The sequence below is a fragment of the Sphaerodactylus townsendi genome, linkage group LG08 (assembly GCF_021028975.2).
Source record: "Sphaerodactylus townsendi isolate TG3544 linkage group LG08, MPM_Stown_v2.3, whole genome shotgun sequence".
In the NCBI taxonomy this organism is placed as follows: domain Eukaryota; kingdom Metazoa; phylum Chordata; class Lepidosauria; order Squamata; family Sphaerodactylidae; genus Sphaerodactylus; species Sphaerodactylus townsendi.
Genome location: NC_059432.1, coordinates 17,012,210 through 17,026,705, shown reverse-complemented (window position 1 = coordinate 17,026,705; position 14,496 = coordinate 17,012,210). Strand labels below are relative to the sequence as shown.

General features: G+C 45.4%; 1 pseudogene; it reads left to right on the top strand.

Moving 5' to 3' along the window:
* The first annotated feature begins 7,235 nt into the window (after nt 1-7,235).
* On the top strand, nt 7,236-9,999 carry LOC125438417 (annotated as a pseudogene).
* Nucleotides 10,000-14,496: the final 4,497 nt, after the last annotated feature.

Genomic DNA, 14,496 nt, shown 5'->3' with positions numbered 1-14,496 from the left:
TTGCAAACATTATGTAAAGTCACATCAGTTACATAATTCTGCCCCCAAAACACATAGTGGCCCCCTAGGGTGGCTTCAGGATGCGAAACTGACTTGTTGACTTTTTCACCTCTCCCACTAGCCACTGTGACTCATATACCTCCAGACTGGGTAAAAAGTATCCTATTGCCCTACTTCTCAGGAGGGAGAGGGAAAACATGATCAAATGGTGAGGCAGAAACTGCACCAAACTCTCACAGGAAAACAAAGTCTCATTGAAAACTCAGCTCGCTCTCAAATCAGACAGCAAAAATTAAGATATATGTGCTAAGATAGCATAGAGTGCATTAACGTGCAGTTTTCTTTTGAGAACTGGGTATATTAGCACTTTTAGTTGTAGAAAACTAAGGAATTCATTACTTTTAAATTCCATAAATGTGTCAAATATTGCAATTTTATATGCTAAGTTAGTTTTAAATTATACATTTGATGTTGTCAAAGCAGTAAAATTAGTTTAGGTGCAATCAGGCAGTAAATATTGCATGCATATCGATTTCCCTTAAATTTTCTGTTCCCCATCCCAAAACACACACACACACACACACACACACACACACACACACACACACACACACACACACACACACACACACACACACACAGTGAGTTCAAAATTTCCTGAAATTTTCCATCTCTATCAGGCAGTGTGTTCATAAAACTTTCCATCCTCCTGCTACAGCATCACCCTGCGGTGTGTACCATAAAACAATTGCAAGTATCAAAGTATGCAAATTTCTCTACTAAGAGAAATGAAAAAGAAATCCTTCTGTTAAAAGAGGTGGGAAAAAGAGAATAAGAGGAATCAATGGGTATATCTAAAAAAGTGAATTTCAGAAAAAGGAATTTGTCTCCCTGTAACAATGGTACTTGCAGGTTCAAGAGCAACAGTGCCGTAGTGGTTAAGAGCAGCTGCATTCTAATCTGGAGGAACCGGGTTTGATTCCCCGCTCTGCCGCTTGAGTTGTGGAGGCTTATCTGGGGAATTCAGATTAGCCTGTGCCACACATGCCAGCTGGGTGACCTTGGGCTAGTCACAGTTCTTTGGAGCTTTCTCAAGGTGTTTGTTGTGAGGAGGGAAGGGCAAGGAGATTGTAAGCTCCTTTGAGTCTCCTACAGGAGAGAAAGGGGGGATTTAAATCCAAACTCTTCTTTTTAATGAGATGAGACTTTTCCTCTGATATAAGTCCCCCTGAGCTTAAGAACTCTATATTAGGATAATTATTAGAAGGGTATTTGACTAATGCTTTCATATGAATTCTATATTATTATTATTGGACTGGATTTAAAGTGGTTTTCCCCTATTTTAAAAGATTGGATGCTTTATTGCGATGAGCTGTCTTAAGTCCTGTTTTTGAAAGCCATCGAAAGCTATTCTGTCAATGCAATACATAAAAATAAAGGTGTTGCAAAGCACAAGGAGAGGTGGAGCTGAAAAACTACGCCTGCCTTCTCTTCCTGGCTGCTCCATGTTCTTCAATTTTCAGAAGATTTGAAACTGCAGTTAAAGATTCAGAAGATTGAAACTGCAGAAGAAATCCCAGGAGACTTCCAGCTATTACCTAGCGACTGGCAATGTCATTTCTGGGATCTGAGCAACTTGCCTGGGCCATCTAAGTCATGGCCTAGTGCAGGGGTCTGCAACCTGTGGCTCTCCAGATGTTCATGGACTATAATTCCCATCAGCCCTTGCCAGCATGGCCAATTGGCAGGGGCTGATGGGATTTGTAGCCCATGAACATCTGGAGAGCCACAGGTTGCAGACCCCTGGCCTAGTGCATCATTGAAAATGCTGGGGGGAAGAATTAGGACTAATGAAAGGAAACACTTCTTCACGCAACATGTGATTGGTGTTTGGAATGTGCTACCACAGGAGGTGGTGATGGCCACTAACCTGGATAGCTTTAAAAGGGGCTTGGACAGATTTATGGAGGAGAAGTCGATCTCTGGCTACCAATCTTGATCCTCCTTGATCTGAGATTGCAAATGCCTGAGCAGACCAGGTGCTCGGGAGCAGGAGCAGCAGAAGGCCATTGCTTTCACATCCTGCACGTGAGCTCCCAAAGGCACCTGGTGGGCCACTGCGAGTAGCAGACTGCTGGACTAGATGGACTCTGGTCTGATCCAGCAGGCTAGTTCTTATGTTCTTATGTTGTTATTATACAGCTGTGAAGAGCAGCTGTGAGGGGGAATGGTGATTCGAGGTTGCCGAACTGGGGAAAGGCTTTTATGAACTCTCCCTGTTGAAAATGCTGCTCTCCCAGGTTGTTTTAAGCCCTACTGTAGGAAACAGAATGCCCTTCAGCCTGGGGAAACAGCAACAGGGGAAAGAGCACATGAATCCCGCTCTTCGGCACTTTGGCCCCATTTCATATCACACGGACACAGACAGAGGCAGCTTTTTGTTGCTATTTCACACTGGGGGATCCAACCCCAGGTTCTCAGAAGGAGAAACAGCTTGCTTGGTGGCTGAGCAGGCTGCAATGATGAGCAAAGGGAAGGGGAAAGCATTTCCTCTCCAAGGTCTGGCTGTGTCAGATCCAACATGGATTGTGCATTTTCAAATAGACTGTGCATCCTGCAATTTGAGGCACAACAATAACAACAAGGTGCAGGAGACTCAAAGCCCCCCCCCCTCCGCCCCACTATTTCAATATGTTCAAAGCTGACTCGGTCAAGATGTTATCTACAAAAACTGTCCAGCAACTGGCCAGAACTCTCAAACCCATTCCCTTTTTAAAAACTCACTGGTGCCAATCAGGCAGAATAAATCCCGTTAGCCAGAGCTCTGCCTTATTCCAGGTCAGCAGATCACAGCGGGACCTAATTCTGACAGTCAAAAGATTGGGGGAGATGTTATTTTTAAAACGTGCAATGCAAGGCTCAGATGGTATCAGTTCATCTTTCCCCCCATGCTACACTTCCCGGAGAACAGCTTATAAAATAAGAAAACTGTAGAAGTAACTAGGTAATCTGTATTAACAATAGATCATTTTATTATTATTTAAGGTGTAAAACAACCTTTCCCGTGGTAGAGGAAGAAGGGGGAAATTTTAAGTTACAGACTCAGATGCTCTGAGGAGGGGACAGTTTGGAAGCAAAGTGGGTAGGGGAGTTTAACCCTTCCCTAGCCACAGCGTTTCATCTGCAAAACCCCGAACTACCCCCTTCACCCCCATTCCTTCACAAGTTGTCAAATCCCTCAAAAAGACACTGTTCTCGGTACATGCTGTATTCAGGAGCCACCAGGCCTTACCAGGGTCACTGATGAATGTTTTAATCATATATCTATCTTGTATGATGCTTGTAACAAGTCTAAAGTGAGCATCATTTCCAGATACCACTAATGGATGTTTAGCCTTCCATCCAGAGGTGGGATCCAGCAGGTTCTCACAGGTTCCCGAGAGTAGGTTACTAATTATTTGTGCGTGCCGAGAGGGGGTTACTAATTGGTGATTTTGCCAAGTGATTTTTGCCTTAGTTACGCCCCTCCTCTCTGCAGTAGTGCGCAGAACTTGAAGCAGTCTAGCAGGAGGTGCACCAGCGTGCGTGGCAGCCTGTGCCTGCATGCATTCGTTCCCCACCCAAGGACCAGCGCAGCGGCTGCATCCTTGCCACAGCCCTGCCCAGGAATGTCCCGCCCCAGAATGCCCGGCCACGCCCCGTCGTGCCCCACTCAATCCCATTGGTGATATGCTACAGTTTGAATCCCACCACCATGGAACCTGTTACTAAAATTTTTGGATCCCACCACTGCTTCCATCTAGTAGATGACTGACGAAGATTACAAATGAGATGATGACATTTAACACAGACCTCTTTGGAACTTGACTAGAGGTCTCTCTGCAACTGGATGGTTTTAAGATTCGTTATGAAGCAGCTGATGGAAATAAAAAGTGCCAGCAAGAAGATGTTATTCCAAGAAAACGATTATTACAGCCCACATTGTTTTCTAAATTTATCTCTAGCACTGTGAGAAGATCATTTCTTTTTTCCCCCTCACAAAGAAAAAAAAGGGTATGAATGATCAGAGTGTCATCACATATTCATCTCTAACATTAACATTAGCAAAATACAGAAGGTTCAACATATTATACTCGTTTTATGGGTTGTTTTAGGAAACGGTAGGGTGTTTTTTAAAAAAAAAACAAACCTTCAAGAGTTATTCAACAAGAGGATCAGTAATGATGGTGAAACATCCTTGAAAGGTGCTCTCAGGGAGAAAGTCTAAGCAGGTCTACTCAGAGGTAAGCCCCATCTTATTCAGTTGGGCTCAGTCCCAGGACAGTGTCCCATAGCATCCTCCTTAATCTGGTTCAACAGAGCATAGCTCCAAAAGTTTGTTCTAGAGCTCACTTATTTCAATTTATTCCATTTTTATCCCATCTTTCACTTCAGAAGGATTCCCAAGTGGGCTTACACAGAATGATAAAATCCAAACAAGTTGGGGATGTTTCCATTTTCTTTGACAGACCAGCCCAGTGGGGTAGCAACCCCCCCCCCCCCAACCCCAGTTCTCATTAAACTGCTCTGGTACTTGCTGGTCCCTTTCATCCCATCTCGATGGCCAACTGCTGTAAGGAACTTTCAGAAGAACTTGAAACAACGCAACTTTAAGCAGTTCATTTATTCCAAAGCTTCAACGGTCTCAATACCGTGTGGTGTTGCTGGCCCCCCTATAGCTATCATCATTTTTACAGAGTAGCCAACAGCCCCTCCTCCCATGCACAGTTCTCCAAGCTCCAGTTTCCCACACAGGAAAGCAAAGGAGAGGCAAAAAAGTAAGCATTGACATTAGATGATAAAGCAAAACAAGGTCATTTCCCTGGAGCAGAGCAGCCCGGTGCGAGGATATTACCAAGGCGAGCCTAGGCTGGATGGCCGGGTTAGCCCCACCCTTACAACTGCCAACAGGAACTTTCAGAAAGAACTTAGGCTCGCCAACTTTAAGCAGTTCATTTATTCCCAAAGCTTCAACGGTCTCAATACACGCCATGCGAGAACTGGCCCCCTTCAGCTAGCATCGTCATTTTTACAGACGAAAACACAGCCCCTCCTCCCATGCACAGTTCTCAAGCTCAGTTTCACACAGGAAAGCAAGGAGAGCAAAAGTAAGCATTGACATAGATGATAAGCAAAACAAGGTCATTTCCCTGGGCAGGCAGCCCGGTGCGAGGGATGTACCAAGGCCGAGCCGGCTGGATGAGCGGGTTAGCCCCCACCCTTACAACTGCCAAGCCATGTGCTTTTCAGTCCATGTCACTCAGGAACGCACTGAACCTCTGGAAGTCAGTGAAAGAGGAACCTGGAAGAAAAGCCTTCCTCAGATGTGCCAGGCCACGTGCTCTCTAAAATTTGCACAAGGTGACCAGGAAACTGTACATGAACTGAGCCCATGCGTCAGGGCGAATGGCTTCTGAATCAAAATGGGAAGCAGATGTTCCAAACATTTTCAGCCCAGCACCGGGAGTCTCTCCTTTCTGGCACTGTTTTTTGCATCCATTTGCAAAAGGGTATAAAACTGCTTTCTAGCGGAAGGACATTCAGCAGTGGTGGGATCCAAAAATTTTAGTAACAGGTTCCCATGGTGGTGGGATTCAAACTGTGGCATAGCGCCGATGGGGCTGGCCGGGGCACGGCGGGGGCGTGGCCAGGCATTCCGGGGGCGGGGCATTCCTGGGCGGGGTTGTGGCAAGGATGCAGCCGCTGCGCCGGTCCTTGGGCGGGAAACAAATGCACGCAGGCGCAGGCTGCCACGCATGCCAGTGCACCTCCTGCTAGACTGTTTCAAGTTCTGCGCGCTACTGCTGAGAGGAGGGGCGTAACTAAGGCAAAAATCACGTGGCAAAATCACCAATTAGTAACCCACTCTCAGCACACACAAATAATTAGTAACCTACTCTCGGGAACCTGTGAGAACCTGCTGGATCCCACCTCTGGCATTCAGGAGAAGCAGCCAGGATGACATGATGTTCCTTTATGTGGGGATGAAGGGTTGCTGAAGATGATTCTTCCAGTCGACTCTTCCTGAACCGACTGTGTTGGTTATGTCTACACCTGGTACAAGTGGTGGGATAATTTAACAACCGGTTCCGGTGGTGAGATTCAAATAATTGAACAACCGGTTGTTTACAAGCATCATTTCAACCACCGGTTCTGCCGAAGTGGTGCAAGCCTGCTGAATCCCACCACTGCCTGGTACTAAATGTGGCATTTCCCATAAGATGTTACTCGTGAAGTAACACATTCCTACATATATTGTGCTTCATTATAAGTATTACAAGCTATTCTGCACTGTTTTTATGCTTTCCCACACCATTTTGAAAACAAAAAGATAATCAAGCAGATGTTCAAAATTAATTGGAGAATTACGTCATCATACAACAGACATAGGTACTTCGATCCTGGTATTTCAAGGGCTCACACATTACAGTCTGCTCACACATCACTGTTTCTTTGCTGTCTCCTCCAAAACCACTATGGGGTCAAGGTGCATTCAAAAGGGAAACATGCCACCATGTCTTGATCTTATCAGTGAGCTTTCATTGTGATCTTAGTCTGCAAAGTAACAATGCCACGAGTTCTCGTCTCTCTTTGGAATGTGGCTAAGCGGTGTTTTAAACTTGAAGTGGACTACTGTATCCTAAATGTAATTCCATAGGCTCCATGTTTCATGGAAAGGTTAATGATGTCCAAAGTGAAGCCATTTTCCAATGCAGCCTCCTTCCAGTGGCAGAAGCATGTTGTTGTTGTTGTTGTTGTTGTTGTTGTTGTTGTTGTTGTTGTTGTTGTTGTTTATTAGACTTGATAGACCGCCCAACCCCCGGAGGGTTCTTTCAATGGAAAGCTCGTCGCTCTAGAAGAAGGTTCCTTAGAAGGAAAGAGCCTTTGTATCACATTGTATCCACATTTACAGCCTGGTACCTTCAGGTCAAAGGGTCAAGCTGCAGGTGATGCGAAAGACCTCCCCAAAGGCCCTGGGCAGTCTCAGCCCATCTGAGTAAACAAATTAATGCCGCCAAGTCTGGCTGGTTTGGGTTTTACAAACAGCAAGGAATGTTTTTTCTTCTTTTTTCTGTTAGCTTCTTGAATAAAGAAACCAAACTGTGTGTTCAAATTTACACTCCTGCTGTCACCCCTATAAAACATCAAGAGGAGGAAACAAAAAGCTATTTGAAACTTTATGTTGGCTTTAAAAAATGGTGCGAATTGAAGTCACTAGGCTCACCGGCCGGCTCGCCAGCGATGAAGGAGGCGCAGAAGTGAGAATGGGGTGAGGAGAAACAGCCATCTTAGCAGGCTGACCGAGGGGTAGGAAAGAGAGGAGAAAGGTGGCCAGAGCAGCTTAATGAGAACTGGGATTTAGGGTGATCTAATGGCCAGTGAGGAAGTGGCTGGGAGGAACAGGGACAACGGTGCCACTGCAGCCATTTTGGAATCACCCTTCTCTAGCTTGCTGGGCCCATCCCCTCATCTTATTCTCTCCTTTCCTTCCTTGTTGGCCATTAGCACTGGAAGCTGGTGGGTTCCTCCATCAGGCTCTTGATCGCCTAGGGTGGGCCAGGAGATGTCTGGTGGGCCAGGTCCATGCATGATCAATCTCCAGATCACCTGGTTCCGGCCAGAGCAGCACAGCCCCTCCAATCACCTGTGAATGCAAATCTGGGAGACCGTGCAAGGGGATCACAATCTTGACATGTAGGAGCAGCAGCAGCAGCAGCAGCAGCAGCAGCAGCAGCAGCAGCAGCAGCAGCAGCAGCAGCAAAAAGCCTCCTCTGCTCCAGCAGCAGTGCCGCCACCTGCCAACACCAGCCTCTGTTTTGCCTCTCTGCCCAGCATGTCCTGTGGCCAAAGTAGAAGCAGCAGCAGCGACCTGCAGGCTGACCTCTTGCCACTTGAGAGCACCAATCAACATTACCCACACCACCACCATCACCACAGCCGCCGCCTCCACCACCACCACCACCACCATAGCAGGCAGACATCAATCTGCTGCAGCAGTCTGTACAGACTAAACAGGTTGTGGGGCCAAGGTGGCCGTCATGCTGCCGGTTTGTCATTGTCCACTTCCTTCTCCTCACTGTTCACCACCACTCCTTCCCCAGCCACAACAACCACTGCTTCTTCTCCTTCTCTCGCCACTATCTCTGTCCCCAACCCCTATGCCGCCAGCCACAAGAGGAAGAGCAATGACAAGGCCAGTATGTTTGGGCTCAACTACAGTCTCTTCTTAGGGCCTGCCAGGGAAAGCTGCAGGCTGGTACTGGGAGACATGCCCTGGGAAAGCTACAAATCCAGCCAGAGGAGTCTGCCTACACCGATACACCATGGAGAGAGAGAAATTGCAGCCAAGGGGTGGTCGATCTTCTTGAAGAGATTATTGACTTCTACATGTCTCCCATATCTGAAGGATGCAGATGGAATTGGTCAGTGAGATAGAAAACATTATAAAGGAATTCTGACCCAGTGCAGACGTGTAAATATTTGGAAGTTTTTAGACTGGCTTATATTTAACTACAAGTGATATTGACTTAGTTGTGTTTAAAAATGGGAGAATTTGCCTCTCTGGATCCTCAAAGAGGCTCTTAGAAAGCACAGTGTAGCTGATGAAAATTCAATAAAGGTTTTAGACAAAAGCAACTGTACCTATTATTAAACTGACTGATTCCTTTACTGGAGTAGAAGTCAACATCAGCTTTAATGTGCAGAATGGTATAAAAGCTCCACATCTCATCACAGATTTTATCAAGCAATATCCTATACTGCCATATCTAGTTTTAGTATTGAAATAGTTTTTGCTGCAGAGAGACCTCAATGAAGTACTCAAAGGTGACATTGGTTTTTATAATCTTTTTTCTAATGGTTGTCAGCTTCCTCCAGGGAAGATGCCTGCACACCCAGGGCCAACTGCAATACGGTTTAATAAGAGGTTTTTTTAAATTATATGGATATCCTTTCAACTACCAGAAAGCAGGCATCCAAATAATAAACAACGGCTTGTACATGGCCAAGGACTAAGGGCAGAAGAATATACTGGATGGTATAGCAGCGGCGTAGGAGCAGGAGTGGCGTGGGAGTGGCGTAGGAGCAGGAGTGGCGTAGGAGTGGCGTAGGAGCAGCAGTGGCGTAGGAGTGGCATAGGAGCAGCAGTGGCGTAGGAGGTTAAGAGCTCGTGTATCTAGTCTGGAGGAACTGGGTTTGATTCCCAGCTCTGCCGCCTGAGCTGTGGAGGCTTATCTGGGGAATTCAGATTAGCCTGTGCACTCCCACACACGCCAGCTGGGTGACCTTGGGCTAGTCACAGCTTCTTGGAGCTCTCTCAGCCCCACCTACCCCACAGGGTGTTTGTTGTGAGGGGGGAAGGGCAAGGAGATTGTAAGCCCCTTTGAGTCTCCTGCAGGAGAGAAAGGGGGGGATATAAATCCAAACTCTTCTTTTTCTATAGACCATCAATGGGCTATATCAATGGTTCTCAACCTGGGGTATGCATGCTCTCAGGGGTATAAACCAGAGCATTTGGGGGCACATGAAAAATTGCACATTGGGTTTGCTAACATGGGGGTACAATTTAGGGAAATAGGTTGCCAAGGGGTACACGAGTGGAAAAAGTTTGGGAACCACTGATCTAAATCGAAGACCCTTTTCAACTAGACAATGATGTTGGGAGGAGCTCCTGCAGTGCTATGAAAGTGAAACAGGCCTTTGATTATGCATATATCATTCTGAGCCACTCAATATTGCCAATAGCGAAACATTATCCCAATAATGAAAGTGAAAGTATATTACGAAGAATAATCCATGCAACATAAGAAGTGGCTATGTACTACGGCTGGATATCAAACCACTGGGGGCGGGGGAGTAAAACAGCGTAGAGACTTCCTGCAATGGGAATGGGTGACTTTGATCATTGAAAACCAGCAGCTAGCAAGCAATAGGATGTCCTGGATACCATCCAACATGTGATATTACATTGCCTATTACATAGCTTAGCTACAAATAAATATCTAGACCCATGGCTAAGAACCCCCAGTGATTATACTGACTTATCAATTGTGGTAACCATGTTGGATTGTGGATCTGCAAGAGTATTAGAAGCGTTGGCTAAATTTTTGTGCTCTGTTATTAGCAAACGGTCATAATTTTATTGGAGATCGTATTTATCACACTGGTGTTGCCATTGTTGCTGTTATCATGCTGTTGTTGTTTTAATTATGCCATTAAAAGTTTATATATATATACCACTCACTGACTGACTCCTCATCAACAGAACTCAAAAACCACTGAAGCCACACACATGAAATTTGGCACACCTGTTTCTTATGTACTCCAGGTGCTCACTAAGAAATGATTTCCCAAAATATTCACTTTCACTTGATTTATTACCTATTTACTGTTTTAACTGCTCATCTCTGGCCACTTGCATGTACATTCTAAGGGCAAACAAACTGCTCAGTCCACAGACATGCTGCTACACTTCTAGCTCCTGACACGAACATTCTAAGGGTGACAGTTCAATACCACCAGCTTCATGTCCTTCACCAACTGCACTCTACCACCGCCCTCCACAACGCACGTGAACCTATTTGAAAACAAACCCATCAGTCCACAGACAGGCTGTGAGGAAATATCCTGCATGTCACCCCAAAGTTCACAAACAGGCTGTAAAGAAGTATGTTGAATGTCATCCTGAAAATCTCTCTTTTTCAGATAAGAAAAGAGCCTGCTGGATCAGACCAGAGTCCATCTAGTCTAGCACTCTGCTACTCACAGTGGCCCACCAGGTGCCTTTGGGAGCTCTCAAACGGGGAAATAACAGAGACCGTAGGAAAGTCCAAAAGCAGTTTATTCCAGGTGATGCGAAGAGTAACAATGTAAAGAAGAATCTGAGCTAGTGAGCTCAGATCCAGGACTTATATCTTTTAATCCTCCCCGTTTCGCCCCACACCAAATGTCCATTACAGCTTCTATCATAAAGCAACAAAGAACCTGGGAACCTTTCACACCTCTTTGAAGATAGGCTGGCGCCAGGAGATTGCTAACTGGAGATTGCTAGGAAAGGAAGAGGGAAACAGAAAAAACAATTGCAAATCACACACAGCAAGACATCAAGATACTGACAGGCATGGTCCTGACATTCTGCTGCTGTTGCTCCCAAGCACCTGGTCTGCTAAGGTATTTGCAATCTCAGATCAAGGAGGATCAAGATTTGTAGCCATACAACGACTTCTCCTCCATAAATCTGTCCAAGCCCCCTTTAAAGCTATCCAGGTTAGTGGCCATCACCACCTCCTGTGGCAGCATATTCCAAACACCAATCACACGTTGCGTGAAGAAATGTTTCCTTTTATTAGTCCTAATTCTTCCCCCCAGCATTTTCAATGTATGCCCCCTGGTTCTAGTATTGTGTGAGAGAGAAATTTCTCTCTGTCAACATTTTCTACCCAATGCATAATTTTATAGACTTCAATCACATCCCCCCTCAGACATCTCCTCTCCAAACTAAAGAGTCCCAAACGCTGCAGACTGTCCTCATAGGGAAGGTGCTCCAGTCCCTCAATCATCCTCGTTGCCCTTCTCTGCACTTTTTCTATCTCTTTGATGTGGCGACCAGAACTCCAAGTGCAATCGGACCACTGCTTTATATAAGGGTATGACAATCTTTGCAGTTTTATTATTAATTCCTTTCCTAATTATCCCCAGCACAGAGTTTGCCTTTTTCACAGCTGCCATGCATTGAGTTGACATTCCTATGGAACTATCAAATCCCTTTCCTGGTTTGTGACTGATAGCAATGACCCCTGTAGTGTGTATGTGAAATTTGGATTTTTTGCCCCTCTGTGCATCACTTTACATTTTGCTACATTGAACTGCATTTGCCATTTCTTAGCCCACTCACCTAATTTATGAAGGTCTGCTTGGAGGTCTTCGCAATCCTTTGCGGTTCTCACCACCCTACATAATTTGGAATCATCCGCAAACTTGGCCACCACGCTACCCACCCCTACTTCCAGGTCATTTATGAATAGTTTAAAGAGCACTGGTCCCAAAACTAATCCTTGGGGGACACTATTCCCTACATCTCTCCATTGTGAGAACTTCCCATTTATACCCACCCTTTGCTTCCTGTTCCCCAACCAGTTTTTAATCCATAGGAGGACTTCCCCTCTTATTCCTTGATTGTTGAGTTTTCTCAATAGTCTCTGGTGAGGAACTTTGTCAAAAGCCTTTTGGAAATCCAAGTAGACAATGTCCACTGGTTCCCCCTTATCCACACGCCTGTTTACACCCCCAAAGAACTCTTTTTCTCAAAGGAAACAAAGTTACTTTGGGGTGGGTGGGTGGAGGAGGCCCCATGGCTTTGTTTTGTTTTTTTGCATGCAAAAGAACAAGAGTTAGTAATATCTGCATTTCAGGAATTCTGCTGAATCTTTGACCTTTCTTTTGATTTATGTGCCAACTGCATCTCTGGTCTGGTTTCTTCCTCCCTTCCCCCCTTCGTTTTCTTCATTAAAAAAATCCTTTAAGAGGGGGAAAATGTTTAAAAAGGAAATAGTGGTTTTTTTAACTTGAGTATTCTCTCATTCTCCTTTGCAATATTTTTAATCTTAAAAGATTAAGAGATGGCATTTTTCTGATATTCTACTTGTTTCCCCGATTTGTCAATCTTCCTCCCACCCTGCAAACCTGCCCCCACGCCAAGAATCCACAAATGGGTGGATGTTTCCCAGTCAGCCAAGTCGTGAAAGACACTAGGCGTTCGTGCCTCGGATGCAAATGGGAATGGATAGAGCTTTCGTCACCTGCACTGTTCTTTGCAGGAAAAAGAAAAGAAAAAAGATTTGGAGCACTTTAATTATTGGAATGTCAAGTGACAGTTACTGTAACATTTTTCTTTGAAGAGGCAAGTATGTGACCTGATGTGTATGTGTTGAGCACAGGTGTCAAACTCGCAGCCCTCCAGATGTTATGGACTACAGTTCCCATCATCCCCTGCCAGCATGATGCTGGCAGGGGATGATGGAAACTGTAGTCCATAACATCTGGAGGGCCGCGAGTTTGACACCTATGGCTGTTAAGTCTTGAAGGCTGAATTTGGAGAATCCAGTCTGGAGGATGATGATCCTTTTATTGAGGAATAATAGTTTTCAGATGTTTCTTTTACCTGTGGCAAACCAACCTGACCTTTAATAAGCACTGATCAGTGCAAAAGCTTTTAAAATAAAATAAAATATTAACTATGTAATGGAATGTTCCCCATGGCTACTGAAGAACACTGTAATTCTATCTAGTGAAGGCTACCCGCTCACAGGATGGCCCTAGAGACTTCACTAGCCAGCAGTCCTACAAAATGAGAAAGGACAAGGAAACAGGAGAACAAGGTTGGCATAACAAAAATCTCTTGTTTTTCTTGGATCACTTTGCGTGTTTTTTAGTGCCAGGAAGTTCGTCACAATGGCACATTTTATTATAACAAAAACTACAGAATAAATCCCATAGAACACGCAGAGTATAAATGCTTGATCCACAAGCTTCTGTGGGTATATTGGACAGTTGAAAGCAAAGCAAATCTTTTTAGCTACCCACTCACTCAAAAGGTTGACATGGACAGGCTCACCTGTGTGTGTGTGTGTGTGTGTGTGTGTGTGTGTGTGTGTGTGTGTTTGTGTGTGTAAATTTACCTAGTGTCTGCAGCAACAGCCAGTCCAGTCCAGAAGCCTTCCTTTGGGGAAGAGAGAAACTTCACCAAATCAAGCCAGACTGAGCCATCTCTAGGGCATCAGCCCAATGCAGCAGCTGCAGAAAACAGATCCAAGGGCTGGCATGAAGAGTATAACCACAGAGCTGAAATCTTCAACCCATATGTATAGATACTGGATAAGATTTCCAGGTAGGGTAACTTTTGTACTCTGTAACACACTTGCAATAATCCTAACCAACAAGGGGCTAAGTCATGGAATGTCACAGCGACGAACCCTCCACCAATCAGCTCACCCATTGGTGGGTTACATTACATTCGCTCCCCCGTCCATCTTTCCCCACACTAACAGCAAGCCCAAGCAACCCATTCCAGCTGGTGGCGTTCCGCAGGCTGCGAGTAGTCTTCCCACCTCTTCCCCCCACCCCAACAGAGCACCCAGGCCAGCAGAGCAGCTTGGGAAATGCTTCCCCTCTCACCCTTGCTAAGGCCCACTGCATCTAAGGCCCACTGCAAAGACTGTACTATCTGAGACTGTTAAGGAAACAACAACTGAATGGAAAACTCCTGGTGTCCTTTTACCGCTGTGCTATAGAGTGTCTGTGTATGGTTCTCCAGTTGCACAGTGGCAGATAGGAAGGGGCTCCAAAGGGTGATGCACAGAGGATTATCGGTTGCCCTCTCCCCTCCTTGGAAGAACTCTATAATTCCCAAAGCCTAAAGAAAGCCCAAAATATTCTGAGAGACCCGTCTCATCCAGCACA